The sequence below is a fragment of the Mus musculus genome, chromosome 7 (genome assembly GCF_000001635.26).
Source record: "Mus musculus strain C57BL/6J chromosome 7, GRCm38.p6 C57BL/6J".
Classification (NCBI taxonomy): domain Eukaryota; kingdom Metazoa; phylum Chordata; class Mammalia; order Rodentia; family Muridae; genus Mus; species Mus musculus.
Window position 1 is genome coordinate 12,781,499 of NC_000073.6, and position 21,549 is coordinate 12,803,047.

At 42.2% G+C, this 21,549-nt stretch overlaps 1 protein-coding gene and 2 pseudogenes across 2 annotated transcripts in view; all 3 read right to left on the reverse strand.

Moving 5' to 3' along the window:
* Zscan18 (zinc finger and SCAN domain containing 18) overlaps window positions 1-21,549 on the reverse strand; it is a 43,577-nt gene that overhangs the window by 13,409 nt on the left and 8,619 nt on the right. The window lies entirely within an intron of this gene.
* On the reverse strand, window positions 11,100-13,489 carry Gm4247 (predicted gene 4247; annotated as a pseudogene).
* Window positions 15,357-15,993, reverse strand: Gm18194 (predicted gene, 18194; annotated as a pseudogene).

The window sequence follows — 21,549 nt, forward strand, 5'->3', positions numbered from 1 at the left end:
ACATCACCACCACCTCTGACCTCTGTTGTGTGGGCCCCCAGTGCAGATTCGTTCCTATGGATTTCATATAAATATAATCTTATAGTACAGTGCCTTTTGAGATGTCTTTCGCTGTATGTAATTCCTTTGGAATCCATTAGTATGTGTGAGTTTGTTCCTTGTTACTGCTTAAAGTTTAGTAATATACAAGTTTAAACATTCACCAGTTAGGCTGTAGGCTTGCTTCCAATTTTTTGATATTTAATAAATGCTATGAAAATTCATGTTCACGTTTTTGTGTGAACATTACTCACGACACAGTTGCTATGTCATATAGTAAGCATGAGCTTAATGTGAAAAACTAAACCAATGGAAAACTGCCATGCCCTTTTCTAGAGCTGTGCCGTTTTACACTTAACCACCAGTGTATGTATGAGTCCATTTTTCCACAGTCTTGCCAGTTTGGGTGGTTATCAGTCTTTTGGCTGTCCTGAGTATACTTATCATATTGTAGTTTAGTTCCATTTCCCTAATGGCCAATAATGTTGAACGTATTTTCATGGTTATTTGCCATCTATGTATCCTCTTAAGGATCTATTGATTTGTTTCACCCATTTTCAATTTTTTGTTGTTGTTTGTTTGTTTGTTTGTTTGTTTGAGCCAGGGTTTCTCTGTGTAGCCCTCGCTGTCCTGAAACTCACTCTGTAGACCAGGCTGGCCTCAGACTCACAGAGATCTGCCTACCTCTGTGTCTTAGTCAGGGTTTCTATTCCTGCACAAACAGCATGACCAAGAAGCAAGTTGGGGAGGAAAGAGTTTATTCGGCTTACACTTCCATGCTGCTGTTCATCACCAAAGGAAGTCAGGACTGGAACTCAAACAGGTCAGGGAGCAGGAGCTGATGCAGAGGCTATGGAGGGATGTTACTTACTGGCTTGCTCAGCCTGCTCTCTTATCCAACCAAGACTACCAGCCCAGAGATGGTCCCACCCACAAGGGGCCTTTCCCACTTGATCACTAATTGAGAAAATGCCTTACAGCTGGATCTCATGGAGGCATTTCCTCAACTGAAGCTCCTTTCTCTGTGGTAACTCCAGCTGTGTCAAGTTGACACAAAACTAGCCAGTACACTCTGCTTTCTAATTGCTGAGATTAAAGGCATGTGACACTACCACCTAGCCTACTTTCTAGTTTTTAAATGAACATTGTGTTCCAAAAGATCTTTATTTTTACCCAGATAGAGTCTGCAAATCCTTTCTCCCAGTATATTGCTTTATATGTCCCTACCATAACCTTTAACCAAAGGATTTTAAATTAGATGTGCAATTCATGAGCTATATCCATGTGCCTAGTTGTCAAGTTTAACAACCCATGCTGAGTCCTAAGCCCTGAATGTTTTCTCCTATATTTTTTCTGAATGTTTTATAGTTTTTACCTGTTATATTTAAGCCCATCATAAATTTTTTAGTTAATTTTGTATATTAGAAAGTTTATGTTGAAGTCCATCCCCATCCCTCAACCACAGGTTTGGGGTAACTTTTCTTCTGACAGCTCACCTTCCCAACACCAAACAATTCTCCAAAGCTAACTACGTATCCACAATCCAATCCAGTTCTAACACGACTCAGAAGTACCACTGAACAGGCCAAGGACTTGGTCTCATTTTAAACACCAACTGCAGGACAACCACACAGTGTCAGGCTGATTATGCCCGCCACTTCCATCACACAATTTGCTAGAACAATTCACAGAACATAGGAACACACTTTGCTTCTGTTTACCAGTTTACTATGAAGGATTTTTAAAAAATCAGAAACAGACCAATTAAAGTGTATCGTGGGTAAGGTTTGAGGGGGAGGGTAGGTAAGTAAGATGGTGGTTAAGAGCAGGAGAATTGAAGATGAGGGACCGACCACTCTATCAGCACAAACACACTTGCCAACCCAACAAGGTTTTTGGGTTTGTTTTGTTTTGTTTTGTTTAAGCTGAAGGTGCTTTGAGTTTTCATCTGTTAATTCTCTGGTGACAAAGCCTTTACTGATGCAATCTAGGGACCCAATCCTGAGTCATTTGTCAATATAAAGTGTGGTTGAAAGGGGTTCCTGATGAATAAATGACACTCTTACCAAGAAACTGCAAGAGTTAGTGCTGTGCCAACAACCAGGAACAAAACTAAATGTGTTTTATACTACAGATGGAAACTGCTCTAGCACCATTTGTTGAGAAGGTTAACCTATCTCTATTGAATAGGTTTTTTGCATTTTTAAGAGAAAAACTCTGTTGGAAGTATCTCTGTGGGTCTATTCCTGCCTCTGTTCTGTTCCATTACCAAACTTTTCTGATCATTACAGCTACAGAATAAGAACCCTGGGGAGCATTAATTCTCTCACTTTTTTTTTTTTCAAAATAGTTTTTGATGACAATTACTATAGGCTCCGCCCCACAGTTACCTGGCAACAGCCAGGTGTGCCTGACTCACTATAAAAGGGGTTGCTTGCCCCCTCCTCCATTTCTCCCTTCCCCTCCCCCCCTCTCTTTCTTGTTCTTGCTCACCTGCCCTTGCTCCTTTATCCAGTTCCCCCTTTGTCCTCATTTCCCCTCCCCCTCCCTCCTTCTTTTCTCCCCTTCCCTCCCCTCCCTCCCCGCACTCCTTCCCCCTCCCTGCCTCTCTCAACTCCCCTCCCCATGCCCTGAATAAATTCTATTCTATACTATACCCTCAGGGGGAAGAGACGCTCACAGAGACACCCCTTTCACCCACACCTTACTGCACCTCCACCAAACATATTCCTTCTCTATTTTTATAAAACACAACAGTTTTAGTGAAACCTTATGCTTTATCACAAAAGCTTTAGAATAAATTTGTCTACATGCACAAGAGAAAAGAAAAAAAAAAAAGTTGATGGGACCAGACATAACACATGCCTATTACCCCAGGACTTGGGAACTGGAGCTGCATTTTGAGTTCAGAGCGAGCAAGGGTCACAAATTGAAACTGCTCCAGACACCCTCACACCAACCAGCCAAGCAAACAACAAAACCAAACCACCTTTCTGAACATTTAAAGAGAGCTGCACTATAATTTCTGCCTAGTTAGGTGATTTGGAGTTTCTAGTGTGACACTCAGTAATGGAGGGAACAGGAGACATCCTTGCACTGTCAGACAGTAGACAGAAACAAATCTTCAACATCAATTGTGCTAACTATATATGTCCTTTCTAAGTAAAGAGAGTTCCCCTTTACTCCTGATTTCATAGAGAGCTTTGTTAAATGCTTTCTGTGTGAAACAATAAAATCTGTGAATGGATGGATTGTGATAGCTTTTTAATCCTGAGCCAGTCTTGCACTGTTAGGATGAACTCCTCTGTAGTCTACATTGTTCTCATCTGCTGCAAGCTTCTATTTAGTGATATTTTTAAGAAGGTCAGAAGTAACTTTGTGGGTCTATTCCTGCCTCCATTCTGTTCCATTGTGCTTATTCTTTACCACACAAGCTTTAGAATAAGTTTGTCTAACTTCAGAGAGAGAGAGAGAGAGAGAGAGAGAGAGAGAGAGGGAGAGGGAGAGGGAGAGGGAGAGGGAGAGAGAGAGAGAGAGTGCTTGATGTGTGTATAATCATAAGGCATATTAGTTTGCAGTTCTCTTGTACTAACTTTGTATTAGTGCCCAGGTAGTTGTGGCTTCACAGTGCATTGAGAGGGGTTTACTCTATGGGTGGGGTTAATACCTTTATAAAAACAGATTGAGGGAGCTTACTGGCTCCTTCCACACTGGTATGAGGACACAGCAAGAAGGCATTGATTTTAAGGAACAGGCTGTCAAAGTATTATGGCTGAACCTACCGATGCCTTCTTCTTGGACTTCCAAGCCTCCAGAATTGTAACTTATATTGTTTATAAATTACTCAGATTACAGCCGTTTTATTAAAGCAGCCTGCAGATTAAGACTAGACCTTATGCTCAATGTCTGCTTGATCTCTACTGGTACCGCTTTCATTCCTGATGCTGGTAATTTGTATTTTGGTCCCATTATAAGATCATCAATTTTATTATATTTCAGTTACATACTGACAACAATTAAGAACATAAAATTAGCCAGGTGGTAGTGACACACACCTTTAATCCCAGCACTCGGGAGGCAGAGACAGGCGGATTTCTGAGTTCGAGGCCAACCTGGTCTGCAAAGTGAGTTCCAGGACAGCCAGGACTACACAGAGAAACCCTGTCTCAAAAAAAAAAAAAAAAAAAAACATAAAATTACAAGTTAGAATGCAAAAACTATATTATTTGAAAATTAATGCAAACTTCCTAATCCTTTATGTATGTATGCATGTATGCATTTGTAAAAAAGTAATGATAGCAGCAATTCTATAATATTTATATTAGCATTTATATAGCAGGGTCAGGCATTACTGTAGGGTTATTCCACATATATCATTTAATTCTCACAGCATCCTTATGAAGTATGTAACTATAAAAAAGAAATTATGGGAAGTCCTTAGGAATATTTTTGCTTTAGTAAAGGCATCAAAATAACAGAAGAGAGTTTTCTCTATAGATTTTTGTATAGTTAGAAACAATAAAATCTGTTTGATGTGTTATGGCAAAGACTTGTAAATAATGAAATTTGTTAGAACTATAGTATATCTAACAGTGAGACAGGACAATGTAATAGAGTCTAGGAAAAAAAATATACATCAGAATGTAGTTTAGAATAAACACAGAATTACAGTCCTGGAGAAAATAATTATTCAATTAACTGGGGGTTTTTTGGGGGGAGGAGGGGAGCATGCAAGGGAAAAAAGAGGAAGAAAATCAGGATCTCAAGACAAATATTAAAATATTAAAACTCCGGAATGGTCTAAGATTTGAATGTATAAAATAAAACTTAGAGAAAAGAGAAATTTTAAATCTTGGTATGGGCTTTGCTTAGTGTTCATTTGAGAGATATCATAATCCAAACACTGGCAAATGTCATTTTTAAGGGATCCTTTTGAGAAAAGATACTTAAGAGTTAACTGAGCTAAGATCACCAAGAATCTGGTCTAGGGCTCTCACTTTGTGTTCTGTGAACAAAGTCAGAGAGGAAAAGAAAGGAGAGGCTCCAGGCTCCAGGCTCCAGGCTCCAGAGTAGGGACATGGATCTTCTTTTCCATGTTGGCAGAACCTGTCCAGAGCACTGTGTCAGCCCTGCTTAGATGGTGTCTTTCCTCTTTACAGACCCAAATAAAAAATATTCAAAAAACTAAAATCAAAATGAAAAATTAGTCAATGGATACATTAGAAGCAAATGTTTGCTTTTGGCAGAATGCTGGGTATGTGTATTCTAGCACTTATGAAACAGGCAGGAAGAAGGATCCCAAGGTTGACTCCATTCTCTCAACACCACAAGGCTTTGCCTTAAAATAAAATCCATCTGAATTTTAAAAACTAATTTTCTTAGTAGAGACAAAAATAAAGATAGACCAAAATAATACAAATCCATGCAAAAAATAAATTCTTTCATAGTAGACGAGGCAGCAATAAGGCAAAACACCACATTCCATATGACAGATTGAGAGACTTTATTAGTATTCACAATGCACAAGTTGAAGGTTCAGTCCCTAGACAGTGGTGCCATCGAGAGGAGGCTGCTTAAGACATGTACCTACCTGTTCACCTACTTAAGAACTGGACAAAATAATCTTGCTTTCAATGCACAGGTTTTCTTCTTTATGTGTTTGTATATACACATGCACAGCTGCTCACCAGTTGTTTCGTGCCCGTGGTTTGAGACCAAATCTGGTTTGAAGAGCTTTGTTTCTCAGCTCCTTGGTACAAGGTAGCATAAACAATGTTCCTTGACTGGAGTTTACTCAAGTATTTCCACGGTAAGGCTGGCACAGGGCCACCGGAGCCCCAGGGAAACCCACAAGGAAAGCCAGCTAACAAGCTGTATTGGGTGCAAGAGGTACAGAAGGTTCCGCTGTTTCTGCCACCCACAACTGTGCTTTCCCAATATCCACGGGTCCTCGTGGGCTGCTGACTAGGTGGCTAAGCCAAGCTGCAACCCCAAAGGGAAAGCAAGTGCCAGTGTCGTGGATGGCTTGGCCCTGACTCACTGTGTGTATTTTCAGCAGTCTTGCTCTAGTGCCATTCAATGGGTGTGGCACTGTCCTACAGTGCAATTCTGGTTGGGCCAAGTTGGCAGTATTTTCTGTGAGTCTAAGGGAGAGAAAAGGTACTCCCTGCTTCTTTGTTTTGCTTTGTTTGGGTTTGGGTTTGGTTTTGGTTTTTGGTTTTTGGTTTGTTTCATTGGTTGGTTTGGGTTTTTTATTTGTTTTTGGTTTTGGGTTTGTTTTATTTTTTGTTCATTTCTTGTCTTAAATATTTCTCAAAGCAGCCAGCTCAGGTATTACCTTATGAAGATAACTGCCTGTCCCAGAATTCACAGTTAAGGTATTAAACACATAACTCAAAACACTGAGCCACCGTGCAGCTCTCAGATCAAATCAATCAAGTTCATCCTTTGTGCTCTGGGCCTGTTTGTTTGTTTTCTGCTATTTTAGAGAACTTGTTTATTTTCATTTTGTGTGCATTGCCTGTATTATGTATTTTGTCTGTGTGAAGGTGTTGTGTGTTGGCATTAGATACAGTTGTGAGCTCTTGAGCCAGTGCTCTCTCAGCCATCCCCCCTGCCCCCTGCAGCCGCTCTGCACCTGTTTCTATAGCAACTCTGCTGTCCAGCTGTCCCAGCTTTCCCTCTGGTACAGCCCTTCTCTCTGCTGCACTGCAGCGCTGGCACACTCTGTCACCCTCCATCCTAGTGCATTCTTTCTTCCTCCATTCTGGTAAGAGTCAGCCTCTGTCTCCAATACGAAAACTCCCTCAGTCAGTGTCGTCCCCCCCCACCTACCCCCCCCCCCCAGTCAGCCGTCTCACTAAGAAGGGTTTTGGATTTCAATTTGAAGACTTGGTGCCTCTAATTCTCCTTTTTGGCCATCCTTTCTCCACAGCCTCCCACTGATTCAGAAATTTCATTCACACAAATTATTCCAAGTGTGTTCATCACTATAGTTTGGATATAAAATGTTGACAAAGCTCATGTGTTGAAGGTCCAGCCCCCAGACAGTCCGAGAGGAGGCTGGATTAAGAGTATGGACATCACCAATGGGTAACTAACTCCCTGGGTTATTAGAAGTTGGAAGTAGAGTCTAGTATGAATTAGTGGGTCACTGGGGGAATGGAAGGGAGTGTCTTTATGTACCCTGACTGTAACCTCTCTGCCTCCTGGTCATGAAGTGAGGATCCTCCTCTGCTACAAGTTCCCAAGCTGTGATATTCCACTTCACCTTAGGAAATGGAGCCAGCAGATCTTAGGCTGAAACCTGTACAACTGACAGGCAATGTAAACTTTTCTGATTTCAGTTGATTCTCTCATGAATTTCGTAGGAGCAATGGAAAGTTGTGGCATCCAAGTATATATTCAGGTACACCTGCATGTGTATAAAATGCCGGTACACTGCAGCACTTACAGGACTAAATAATATTACCATACGTAATATCACCCTATATTCCTCCTCAGAAGCCCATGTAAAAGAATTACTATGAAACCATTAAAATGAATTAGATAAAAGGGGCAGAGAGCCTGCCAGTACAAAATACAGAATGTTATGAGCCCAAAACCAGAAGTGCTCTCCAATAAATGTCTCTGGAAGGACTCACAACCAAGTATCAAAACTTGCCTTTCTCACACATCCTTAATAAATCTAAGTTGGCTCTTATCACTTCTTGTCCAGGTTTCCTATTCTACTTGGACATGATGCAACTGTCTCGAAAGCCACTGACTCGAAGTGACTTTAGTGACCATTGGATCATCCATCATGCTGGCTTCCCTAAACTCACAAGAGCCAAGAAAGATTCTGTCCCTCTCCAAGGATTCACATCATTTGGAGGTCTCACCCGGGACATGACCACAAGGGTGCAGGATGGAGCTATTTGGCCTCCAGAGGAATCAGAGACTCATACAGGGTGAGCAGAGGCTTTTCCTTGTGAGCGGAGAATGCATACATAGTGGTCAGAATCCGACTTCATGAGTTCACCCCATTATCTGCACTCTCCTGAAGCTTAAACGTTGATAACAACTCTGCATCTGAAGAGACTGTCACCCAGAGGACCTCAAATGTCTCAGTCATTAAGTGCCACACTCAGCATGTTGGGCGACCTCCATCATCTCTGCTAGTGACAAAACATGTCACTTCTCACTAGCCCACTTCCTAAAAGATATCTCAGAGGGCGTGGTCATGACTTGCTTCACCCTGGAGAACATGATACTGAGTCAAACAGGTTCCTGGACCCATAGACACTGGCTAACAGGCTTCACCATAGGCCCCATACAACCTCTGCATCAATACTTACCTCAAGAAAGAATAAGCATTGGTATCTGAGTCTAAGGAACAGAAAAGGTACTACCTGGGGATTTTGACTGTGGTTGAATTAACCTGTGGATGTTCTAAGCCACACACTATCTGATATGACCTCCTGGAGCCTTCTCACAATGGATGTCTACCTCATTTCATAATCTATAGAAAGTGGGATAACAGCTTCCTAGTTAACTTTTCTCACATTGCAGCAACAGGTGTAAAATTAAGAAGATTAAAGGCCTCTGGCTCGACATCTCTACTGGCTCCTCAGCTCAGTGGGCTCCTCCCTTCCCGAGGCCTGCTGTTAGGTCATCATTCCACTGCCCACCACACTATCAAGCTAACAGCCACTTTCTCTCTTCTGGATTTGGAAAAACTAAACCCGATGTTAGCATTCTGTCTAAACTCCACTCCACAGTTACCTGGCAACAGCCAGGTAGTTCTGACCTACTATAAAAGGGGCTGCTTGCCCCCTCCTCCATCTCTTACTCACTTACTCTCTTATTCTTGCCTCTTGCCCCCTTGCTCCCCCTGTCTCCCCATTCTCTTCCCTCTCTCTCCACGTGGTCATGGCCTGCATCTACTTCTCTACTCTCCCTCTCTCTGCCTTTCTCTGGCCCTACTACCTCCCCTCCCCATGCCCTGAATAAATTCTATTCTATACTATACTGTTGTGTGGCTGGCCCCTGGGAGGGGGGGGGAGAAGGGATGCCTTGGCATGGACCCACGGAGGCAATCCCTTCCCCCATACCTCACCACACCCCATAGAACATATCTTAATACTTATTTATCTTTTTATAAACACATCACCTGATGGCTTTACAAATAGAAAATGAATGAAAACAGCTCCTAGTTTCTATCAAGGGCCTCTACATCCACCTTCCCAACCTCTACCCTTTTCTGTTGTCCACAGGCAGCAGAAAGTAGATTAACTGTTTCCATCAGGGATTCCTCTCTGGAAGAAGGAATTAAGACAAGAGATAAACTCCCCTCAGAAACTAAGGGCCTTCAAGGCATCCTGTGTTTATAAAGAGATAAAGAGAGGAGGGGATATGTTCTATGGAGGTGTGGTGAGGTATGGAGGAAGGGGGTGCCCATGCCAAGGCACCCCTTCCCCCTGAGGGACCAGCCACACGATCGTATAGTATAACATAGAGTTTATTCAGGGCATGGGGAGGGGAGTTAAGAGTGTGGTAGAGGCAGAGAAAGACAGAAAGACAGGGGGTGGTGTGCAAGTAGAAGACAGCCATGAGCATGGGGGGAGAGAGGGGATAAGGAAAAAGCAAGGGAGCAAGAGAGAAACAAGAGAGCGAAAAGGGGGCAAGCAGCCCCTTTTATAGTGGGTCAGGCCTACCTGGCTGTTGCCAGGCCTACCTGGCTGTTGCTGTGGGGTGGAGCTTAGACAGAATGCTAACACTAAGAGAGTGGGGAACTATGGAATAGGGTAGACGTCTTTGCTGGTAATTTTAGTACTGAGAGCCTGCACAATCCCAGGCTTTGACTGCTGTGGATACCATATACACCATGATGAATAAGAACTGGACATCCTGCTCCTTGTGATCCCAACCTGCAATATCGCCCTGAAGGGTATACACCCAATGGCCAATTGACCACTTGCTTTGTTCAACCACACAAATCCCAGTTATCATCATCCATCTGCTGATGAACCAGCTGGAGTTTGTAATTCTTTTCCCCTCTAATCGTACAACTCTGCCCACCTAGGAAACCTTCAGCCTCTGAGCACCAGCCTTCTCCCAATCCTGATCATGTACATCAGACTGTAGGAAGCAAAGCTTTCTGTGAACTACCAGTAATAAGTCTCAGAATTAGCAGGTAAATGGGAGAGCCGCCTGCTTCCCTCTGCTTTCAGTCACAGGAGAGGAGCTCCAATAGCATCCCTAATAAAAACCATCACCATCAATACTAAAGATATCACCATTAGTAACCGTAAGCTCAGGAGTAGCAGTACAAGGCATGTGAGAACAGTAAATTCAGGCTGGGCACTGCATGCCCCTGGAACAACACAGACTTCACCATGGTTCTGTTAAGGCGGGACTGAAATGTAGTTCAGTCCTCAGAGAACTTACTTTCAGATACAGGTGCCCCATAACTTATAATGGCATTGTGCCCCAAGAGACCTAATGCTCCAGTTGAAAGTATAAATAAAAACTACATTTAAGGTGGGATTGGTGGTTCATTCTTAAAATCTCAGCACTGGACTCAGTGGTTAAGAGCACTGACTGCTCTTCCAGAGGTCCTGAGTTCAAATCCCAGCAACCACATGGTAGCTCACAACCATCCATAGTGGGGATCCAATGCCCTCTTCTTGTGTGTCTGAAGGCAGCTACAGTGCACTCACATACATAAAATAAATAAATAAATCCTTTTTTAAAAACAGTTCTGCACTGGAGACAATCTGAGAAAGACGACTACTGTGAATTTAAGGCCAGCAGGGTTTCATACTGAGTTGCAGATTAGCTAAGACAACAATTCTGTTTCAATAAATCCAAGAAAAGGCTGATGAGCTAGCTCAGCATAGGTAAAGGAACCTGCTGCCAAGACAGACAACCAGAACCCACATGGTAGAAGGAAAGAACCAATTCTCACAAGCTGTCATCTGACATCCTGACGGGCACAACAGCTTCTGCACACACAAACCAAATAAATGTAACAAGAAAACGAGTAAAGCAGGTTACTAAGGAATGCACTTTTTTTTTTTTGACGTTTACATTTTATTTATGTCAGTAGCACTAAAATACATTCCTCCTTGAGGGTCACATTTCCACAACACACATTAACACCAATCCATACTCCATAAGTGCCCACACCACCTCCCACCAAAACCAAGCAAACTCAGCAAACACCTTGTGGTCACTTCCTCAAAACCCGGGTGGGTCCTGTCCCGGCTCCTAGCTATGGCAGTGCCCAGAACTCACAGAGCTTCCCCTTTCCACACCGCGGACCCATCTCAAGCTCACCAACACTGTTCATCATGTGCTCATTGCCGAGGGGACAAAGTTCGAACAATAGATCCTCATGGCCAAAAGGAAGTGACGCTGCCAAGAGACACGTGCAGCCCAGAAGTGAGATGGCATCAGAACTCCCTGGTGCTCGATGCAAACCACAGGTTAGGTGACAGCGCGGCATGGATAATGAGGTCGAAGCTTGTGAAGGGGCCCTTATTTGCTTCTTGCTTCCCAGCTGATTATTTTGCACACGCCTCTGGGTGCTGTGTGTTTGTGTTAATAGCCAGTAGCACTGAGCTATCATTACTAGAAATGGTACTGCTAAGCAAAACCTTTTGACTGAAAAAGGACAAATATTTCTCCAAGAAGAAAAGATGAGATTTCCCAAAAACTAAACTATATTTGGTGTCAATTTTTGACTACCTGGAGAAGATTAAAAGTTGAACAATAAATAAGGAAAGACTCTATCTGAAGTGACTCCTGATAGCCTTAAGTGTTGCCAGAGTACCCTGAATCAAAAGCATCCTGACACCCATGGCTCAAGGCACAGCTTACTTTACCTCTAAGTTCCGCTGTACTTAAAACTGCACACTGTACCACCGCCAGGAGGTAGTCTATCATGAACACATACCTAGCTCCCTACTGGACCCTATGGACTCCTACAACTACATATACCTCAGAGCTCAAAGCAGGGCTTGGGCTGCTGAAAAGAATGAGGCAGACCCTTACAACTCGAGGAAAAAGCTATGGATTTAGTGCTGGGGAAAAGCAGAGTTACAAGGCTCAGGCTGTGTCACAAACTTATACAAGCTACCCGGGATTGTTGCCTCTGTCTCCAACACCCTTGGATCCTACACGACCATAATCCTACTAAGCGAAGTGACCCTGGGCGACATTTAAAGGATCACACACACACACACACACACACACACACACACACACACACACACACACACACAGAGTGGCTGCCGCCAAGTCCAGCCTAGTGGTTCCCTTTGGTCGACATCTTCTTCTTCAAGTCCTCTTTCTGCTTCTGCTTCTACCTCTTGCCACCTTCTTTGAGCCCTGCTGAGGTCATAGGGGCATCCCAGTTGCCAGGAACCCGCTGCCTGTCCTGCTCCTCATCTTCCCAGTTGCTTTTAGACCCAAGTTTGGCCGTTGGGGCAGGCCTGGGTGGCTTCTGTGGGCGAGTGCTGACAGAAGGGGCGGAGTCTGGGCTGGAGCTGGGGCTGGAGTTGGGGCTGGAGTTGGGGCCGGGGGCCGGGCCTGGGAGGGGATGCTGGGGCCTGGCCAGGGGCCAGAGCTGGTGTGTGTTGGCCTCTCCGCTGGCATTCTTCTGCAAGGGCGTTCTCGTCGGCCACACCATTTATTGTCAAGGACTTTAACTGCCCATCTTCTTCAACTTCTACTCTTTCTTGACCGTTCTCCACAATTCTCTTTGTAGTGATTTTTTTGCCATTAACTATCTTAGTTGAAGTTGATATTGATTTGAAGTTGCCCATTCCACTGCCGTCAAATGACGTTGAAGAAAATGAAGTGAGACCCCCCCATGACCTAGTGACCCGAGTGGAGTAAAGCCTGTATCAAAAGCAGGAAATCCACTTCCAAAAGAAGGAAATCCACTGAAGACAGAGAAAAATGAGCCGGCACCTCGGCTTCTACTTCCTCGGGGACCCCTTCGGTTTCCAAAGAAGTCATCAAATGGGTCGCTTCCACCAAAAAAATTCCCAGAAGACATCGTCTGGGTTCCGGAATGTGAAGCCAAACTCAAATGGACTGTCAAAATGACTTCCACCTCCTGCTCCACCACCATTTAATCCTTCTTTGCCATATTTGTCGTAGCTTTTTAGCATCCACTAACACTTCATATGCCTCAGCTACTTGTTTGAAGTTCCGCTCTGCTGCTTCTTTATTTTCAGGATTTTTGTCCGGGAGCCATTTAAGTGCCTGTTTTCGATACGCCTTTTTAATGTCCTCAGGTGAGGCATGTCTCTGCACGCCCAGCACTTCATAGTAATCCACCATGTTTTAACTGACTGTTGGAATAAATCCGAGGACACGGCGGCCAGCGAGGAGGGAAGTCAGGCGGCCGGTCTCCTCGCGGCTGTGGCACAGCTGCGCTGGTGGCCGTGGCGGCGGCGGCCTAAGTAATGCACTTAAGGGGTTAGGGTGTGCAGTAAGAGCAGAGCATCCCAAAGTACCTACACAAACAACGCAGTTAAAACACATGCTAAAATCACCACAGCTTAGCCCAGCCTCTCCGACACATGCCCAGAACATTTATGTTTTAGCCTCCAGATGGGCAAATTATCAAACGTAAACCTGGCAATAGTAAGTGTTCAACCACTTACTGTTATACATGTAAATATGTAAAACACAGACTGTCTGAAATGCTTTCACACCATAGTACAACTAAAGCATTGTATTTCAAACCACAGTCAACTAGGGACTACTCACTTTTTAAAAACAGAAATCTACTAAAAACCTGAATGTTAACTTGTACTGGGCAAATGTAATAGAAACGAGCTCTGTACAATGCATTCCCTAATGTTCTACAGTTGTGATGCTTAATGTAGTAGCCACTTCGGTGTAATAACACAGAATCTGAAATACAGCAAATACCCCAGTGTAAATACTACTGCTTAAGGAGCACAAAGGTAAAATAAAATGTTACTGATAATTTCATTTGTTTCTTATTTAGCGCATGTGTGTATATGGGCACTATGCTATCCACGTGGGTACCAACTTCCCAGTCTTGATCCTCTCTTCCCACCTTTTGGGTCTCAGGAATCAAACTCAGGTCATCAGGCCTAGGGGCAGGCACTTTACCTGCTGAGCCAAATCATTGCCCTCCATCTCCTTCTTTCTTCTTTCCTTTCTTTCTTTCTCTCATGTAAATATTAGAGAACTTCAAGTTTCATGTGTGGTTAATGCTTTATTTCCATCAAATAAAGCAACTATGAAAGATCAGCTCTCTGAAAGCTTTCCACACAGTATAGAATGTCTTCTGTTTCTAGTGTGAGAGTTTATAAAATTGATTTTTACTTACTTCAAATGCATGTGTGCACAGTATGTGTGTGACGGTGTGTGTGCATGCATGTGTGTGTTGGGAGGGTGCATGTGTATACCTGAGTGTTGACAGATGTTGAAAGAGAGTTGGATACCCTGGAAAGGGAGTCAAAAGTGATTGTGAATGTGGGTGGTGGGAACCAAACTCAGGTCCTCTGGAAGAGCAGCAAGCACTCTTAACCACTGAGTCATCGCTCCAGACCCACTGAGTTTTCTTAAAACACAAGAAAAGCATCTTAACAGGGTTCTCCACATTATTGTAGTATAGGTTAGTTCCAAGTGCATCCTTCAAACAGAAGCATCCCAGCAGATATTTCTAACCCTTCCATTGATTGTGTTAACTGAGTCCACTGATGGGGAAACAAAGCCAGGGCTCCAATTCAAATGGTCTCCTATGTTTTTATTCAGTGGTGCTTAGGGTTGAAGTGAGGGCTTCACAAGTGCTAGGAAAGCCCTCCTTGCCACTGAACTACAAGCACATCCTTAAAACATCTGGATATAAGAAAGAAACGTAGTAAGAATAAAGGCTTCCTCTTCTCTCGATCCTGTCACCAGCATTCAAATTTTTCCTGGTCTTAGATTTAGTGAAGAGTAAACTCAGATGGTTTTAATTCATTATGTTTCTAAGGTTCATTTTCAGTCTGTTGTACAGGAGCAAAATAATTCCAGTTTATTAGAGATATAATGTCTCATGGGTTATATTCCATGGACTAGATGGTGAGTTGCTATGTTTTCAAACTACACTTGAGTATAAATTTTAACAGTAACTAAAGAGATGCTGATAGTCACTGCCACTCCTGTTCACTGAGTCTCCCAGAAATTGCTACAGTGTGACGTCTCTGTATTTAACCTGGGAAAATGGTGCACTGAAAATTTCTCCTGTTGGAACACCTAGCAAAAGACCTCATGCATAGTGACTCCTGCTGCTTGGTCAGGGAGGGGCTCTTCCTGAAGGCTTTGCCACAGTAGTTAAAACTCCACCAGGCTTCCAGCAGAGGCAGTATGAATCCTCTGATGCCTGGCAGAGGCACTCTTTGTACATGAGGGACTTCTTTCTGTTAAGGATTTTGGTTGCTTTTGGTTTTTTTGTTTGTTTGTTTTCCTTAACATGCAATGAGGTGACCACTGCCATTGAAGGATTTTTCCAACTCTACCCACTTCCCAGTCTCTCTCCAATGTGAATTCTATACTTAATAAGGTATGAGCCACCAATGAAAGCCATTCCACACTCCACACATTTTGTCCTATGTGAATTCTCAGATGCATAATAAGGCAGGAGACTCCAGGGGAATGCTTTTCATACACATTACATCTGCACAGCTCTTCTCCAGTATGAGTCCTATGGTGAAAAACAAAGAAAGAACGGAGGCTGGTGGACTTCCCAGAATGGACACATCACAGTCAGCATCCCCCATATGGGTCCTTTCATGCTTCATGAAAGCACAGAGAACACTGAAGGATCCCTGTACTTAATGAACTCTGAAGGCTTTCCCACATTTACCACGACTTGAAGGACTCGTCTCCCACAGGAATTCTTTGACGCACAGTCAGGTTATAATTGTTGAAGAAGAATTCTCCAGTAATAGGCCTCTTTCGACTGAGACTGAGACAAGACTTCTTGTTCTGTTCTGAGTACCGCCCCAAAATCAAAGGCGAGCATCCTGGCTTATCCATTGGTGATGTTGCAAAGAAACTAGGAGAGATGTGGAACAACACTGCAGCAGATGACAAGCAGCCCTATGAGAAGAAAGCTGCCAAGCTGAAGGAGAAGTATGAGAAGGATATTGCTGCCTACAGAGCTAAAGGAAAACCTGATGCAGCGAAAAAGGGGGTGGTCAAGGCTGAAAAGAGCAAGAAAAAGAAGGAAGAGGAAGATGAGGAGGAGGATGAAGAGGATGAGGAAGAGGAGGAAGACGAGGAAGATGAAGATGAAGAAGATGATGATGAATAAGTTGGTTCTAGCGCAGTTTTTTTTTCTTGTCTATAAAGCATTTAACCCCCCTGTACACAACTCACTCCTTTTAAAGAAAAAAAGAACATCATGTTGTAAGTATTCATCTTTTGGCATCCAAGAAGAGAGAGGGGGAAGAGGGAAATGGAGAGAGAGAAAGAGGGGATGAAGAAGAGGAGAAGGAGAAGGAGGGAGGAATAGAGATAAAATGGCTCAGGACAAGGCAGCCTTCAAAAGCACATCTCAGTGGTCCATTCCCAACCAACCCTCCCATCCCAGCTCCCAAACTTTCTACCAACTCAAGCTAGCTAGCGCCACCAGCTGGGGAGCAAACCTTCAACACAAGAATCAACTGGTGACAGTGGAAACTTTTAGACCTCAAGAGCTGCATAGTCCGAACATATTATTTGGGCACCCTTGATCTCAGGGGACAATAGATGCTTCAGTAACAAGTGCAAAGTCAAAATGAGTTTGACTCCAAGGTCAGGAGACATAGGTGTGATGGAAAAAGATGTCATGTGTTTGTGGGCAGGTGCGGAGGGATGTGCTTCCCAGAGGAGGTGACCTTGAGAGTCTGGGGTCAAGGATATTCTTGTGCTACATGTTTGGAACGGAGATAACTGAGGCAGACAACAGATGGTCTCCAGGAACTATTAGTCTCTGTACTTGCCTGAGAGTCTGTAGCAGCTGTGGTTGGTCATGGGAGATCTTTAGTGCACTGCAGTACAGGTAGAACTAGGGTGCAGCTATGATAGTGGTGATGTTGGAGAAACCTACCCCAACAAATTTTGTATCAACTGATTATCAAAAAATTGAAATGTAAGGCTGTGTAAGATTTGTTTTTAAACTGTACAGTGTCTTTTTTTGTATAGTTAACACACTACCGAATGTGTCTTTAGATAGCCCTGTCCTGGTGGTATTTTCAATAGCCACTAACCTTGCCTGGTACAGTCTGGGGGTTGTAAATTGGCATGGAAATTTAAAGCAGGTTCTTGTTGGTGCACAGCACAAATTAGTTATATATGAGGACAGTAGTTTGGTTTTTTGGTTTTTTTTTTTTCTTTTGGTTTTCTTTTTGGGTTTTATTTTTTTCATCTTCAGTTGTCTCTGATGCAGCTTATACGAAGATAATTGTTCTGTTAACTGAATACCACTCTGTAATTGCAAAAAAAAAATTGCAGCTGTTTTGTTGACATTCTGAATGCTTCTAAGTAAATACAATTTTTTTTATTTAAAAAAAATGTATTTCCAAATGGTATAGACAAATTAAATATATATGTGAGTAAACATATATATAAATGCAGCCATATTCATATGTAAATATGTGAACATATATGATCTTATAAATATGTATATAATACACATAAAAATACATATAAACCCATTACATATACATGTCAAACTCACAAATATAGGTATATGAACATGTACATAGCATAATATCAGCACATAATATATAACTGTTACATGTATTAACTGCTAAATTTACACAAAGGACAATGAGTTTCACTACTCTTTTACAATCTTATTATAATATTTCAGAAACGTGTCTAAACACAAAGTAGATGGGAAAGATGTAAATGCTTCTGGGAGAAGTACTCTACTATGGTCAGCATTCATTAAGGACTTGGCAAGAACAAATTTAGTAACATACTTCCCAGAAGGCGTCTAGTAGATGGTTACAAATGAGTTCACTAGCTAGAGCCTTAAGAAATCCATCAATTTACTTAACCTGAGAAAACTACTAACTTAAAAAAATCTTACAGACATGTTTTGAAGCAGCAGAGAACAGGAAAGCCAAGAATTTCAGCCTCTAAGAAGTGAGACTAGGATATAGCAGAGTGTTCAAACCACAGGCTATGCTGGCCAAATATGGAATATGTTGGGCTTCCAGCTGCTACCAGCAGCTGACAAGTGATTCACGGTCAAGGCTATTTGACCTCTTTACTACATGTGCCAAATATGCTTCTAAAAGTTCCAAGTAAATTTTTAAAAAGGGCATTTTCCCAATATTTTACTATTAAAACTGATTACAGGCTTTAAGGGGTATTGTTAAAATTGAGATTCCTGAGGAGAAAAGATCAAGTGTACAGCTCACCAATTAAAGCAAGCTATATTTAGCTGTTAATCCCGGACTGGACAGCACTGCAGACCGGTCAGAGAGGCAGCCCCTGCTGGCCTCTTGAAGTCCCTCTTATAGGAGAGATAAGGTGTTTTAAGCAATGAGAGGGTTAGCTGTTACACATTGTTAGAAGGATACAAGGAAAATGGAAGGGGCAAAGGCAAGGATACAGATCAAGTGAACGGGGTTACAAGCAATTTACATCAGACCTAAGAAACAGAGTCTTACTCAGAATTACAACAAGAAACCTTATTTAGCAAGGATGTAACACAGAACAAACGGAGACTTACCCCTTAACTAGGACTTAACATAGATTTACAGAAATGTCTTAATTATAAATAGAAACCTTATTTTGCAAGGACATAACACGGGACCAACAGAAACTTCTTAATTACAATTAGAAATCTTAACTTGCAAGAAAATTTTTTTTAACTGTGTTAATTGTTATTAGTTCTGAGCTCTTAGCCTGCAAGGTATATCATCCCTTTTTGGGGTCCCATTAATTTGCCAGGTATATTGCTCCTGTTTGGATCTCATGGTATATTAATGGTAAAAGCACTTGCTTAACAAATGTGAGGCCCAGTGTTCAATCCCCAATACTGCAAATAAATAAATATAAATAAATACACCACCTCACTATAAAATAATGTAATATGTACTCATTGCAGGAAATCTGAAAAAATATACAAAGTGTTAAAAAGCACAAAAATCATCCATAATGTCAGTAACAAGTCACAAGTACATGAAATTCTGATCCTAGCCTACCTAGAGGGTCATTTAACATAGTTTGGAGTCAAACTGCTTATTCAACTTGGATGTCTACCATGCTTAACATTATAGTATAAGTAGTTCCTACATCATTAACATATTTTGCTTAGCATAAAAAAACTGTGAATTCTCTTTAGAAATTGATTCAAATGATTCCAAGGTATTATGATGAAATTTTTAAAAAATTAAGTGAAAGGTTATGTGCTGGGTTAACAACAGCCTTTATTTTACTGTGACACAAAATGAAATTTGAAAGAACCATCAAAGGAGCTCATCTCTAGTAAATACAATTTCATCACACATTAACTCTAATTATGCATCTAAACAGTTCACTATGTAACTGTGTTTGCTTCAAATACATAAATATATATAACATGATATACAGATGCATAAAGATTTCACACTCATATATACATACATACACATATGAACATACAGATGTATGTGATACACACATGTACACACAAAATTCCATATAAACCCACAAATAAAATATGTCGTACACACAAATACAGACTTAAGCATACACATAACACCATAATGCATAACTATTACATATTACGAGTAGTAAATTTAGATGATGGACAAGGGATCAAACAAGTTGAAAAATCATCAGGCAATAAAAATGTGTTTCATAAGGACAATGGTCAAGTGTCTCCTATCGTACTGCTACAAACAAGGGAAAAAAAAAAAAAAACCACTAAAAAGTCTGTGTGTCGTGATGGTACAAATTATAGTCCTGGTACTCAGAACGCTGAGGCAGGAGGACTATGAGCTCAAGGCCAGCCTAAGCTACACAGAAAGTTGTAGGCTAACCTGTGCTACACAAGCCCATTTCAGAGCAAAACAAAACCTGAAAACTTGTATGTTCACAACAGGGTAAGGAATACAAACAATTTAACTCAACATCTCTATAAGGTGACTGGTTTCAGACCCTGGACAAGGGTCTAAAATGCATATTTTACATATCAAAGCAAACCTGGCCTCCAAGTTCTCCCAGCATCCCTTAGTCTCTACCTGGTAGACCCTGCCACCAACGTTGAGCTTTATAGCCCAGGGGTTGGGCTGCCCTTCCACTAGAGGCTCCTCCCTATATAATCCAGACATTTTTTCATTTTGCCCTCCTCTTCTTCTCCTCCTCCTCCTCCTCCTCCTCCTTTTCCTCTCCTCCTCTTCTCTTCCTTCCCTTATCTCTCTGTGCTTGCCCTTTCTCTCATTCTCCTCCCCGACCCCCAGTCCCCATGGCGACTCTTCTGGCTTCAATCCTTGGGGCCAGTGAACTTGCCCAAGAGCAGCCTCATAATAAACCTATCTTTAATATAATATAATATAATATAATATGGCTTGAATTGGCTCATTTCACCTGGGGCAAAGAGATAACTTAACAGTGACTCCTCTCCTCAGGAAAAACAGTGCTGAAAACCGGAGTCAATTGGTGAGAAAATCAAGCGGCAAAGTTCAAACTACAGCAAGCATATCAACTCCACATATTCACACACCACACTGCTTGAGGCAACATGTATTCTAAAAGAGAAAGCTCTACAGTGGCCTGGAGACGCTGGGACAAAATGCTGGATGCACTGCACACCCACTCTGTGATCTTGCAGTCACAGAGACAGCCTTTTGTCATTCACTCAGCAAAAGTTTACTGAACTCTTAACTGTGTGCCTGGCTCTCTTCTAGGCAACGATGTTTAAGCATGGGACCTGATTTTGCACTGTAATGGAAGAGAAGTCGAAGAACAAAACATACCACTCTTACCATCAAATACTCGATCTACAAACTTAGGGTCAGATCTGTATTTGTTTTCTGGGTTAGAGATACCTGTTCCATTCTCTTGCCGCTACTTATAAAGCCAAGCAAAACTCAAAGAACGCACTGCCCAGGGTGGCAGACTTGTGCTCTGACTTCTGCTTTGATGTAGGTTCCTGGGCCCATACCCAAGCTTGTGAGGACTCTAGCGATTGCGGAGCTGAAGTTATCGTGGTTTAAATTGGTCATGATTTTGACAAGTTCCCCTGCTGTCTTGTGAGAACACAAGCGAGGAGGTGGTTGGATTCTGGGAATTTCTTAGAGGTAAAGGAAAGTATTTTGAAAACACAATGGGGAAAGTGTGTGACTAATAGAAAAAGAAAAAGCAAAACAAAACATCGAGGTGAATGCTGAGGAATTGAGAGAAAGAAGTCAGTTACAGAGAATACACTAGATGCTGAACTAAGAACTCACTTAAGTCAGGGATGTCTGACCTCGGAAAGGAGTGGATATCAGGGGCCTGTGGGTAAAGACAACCCAG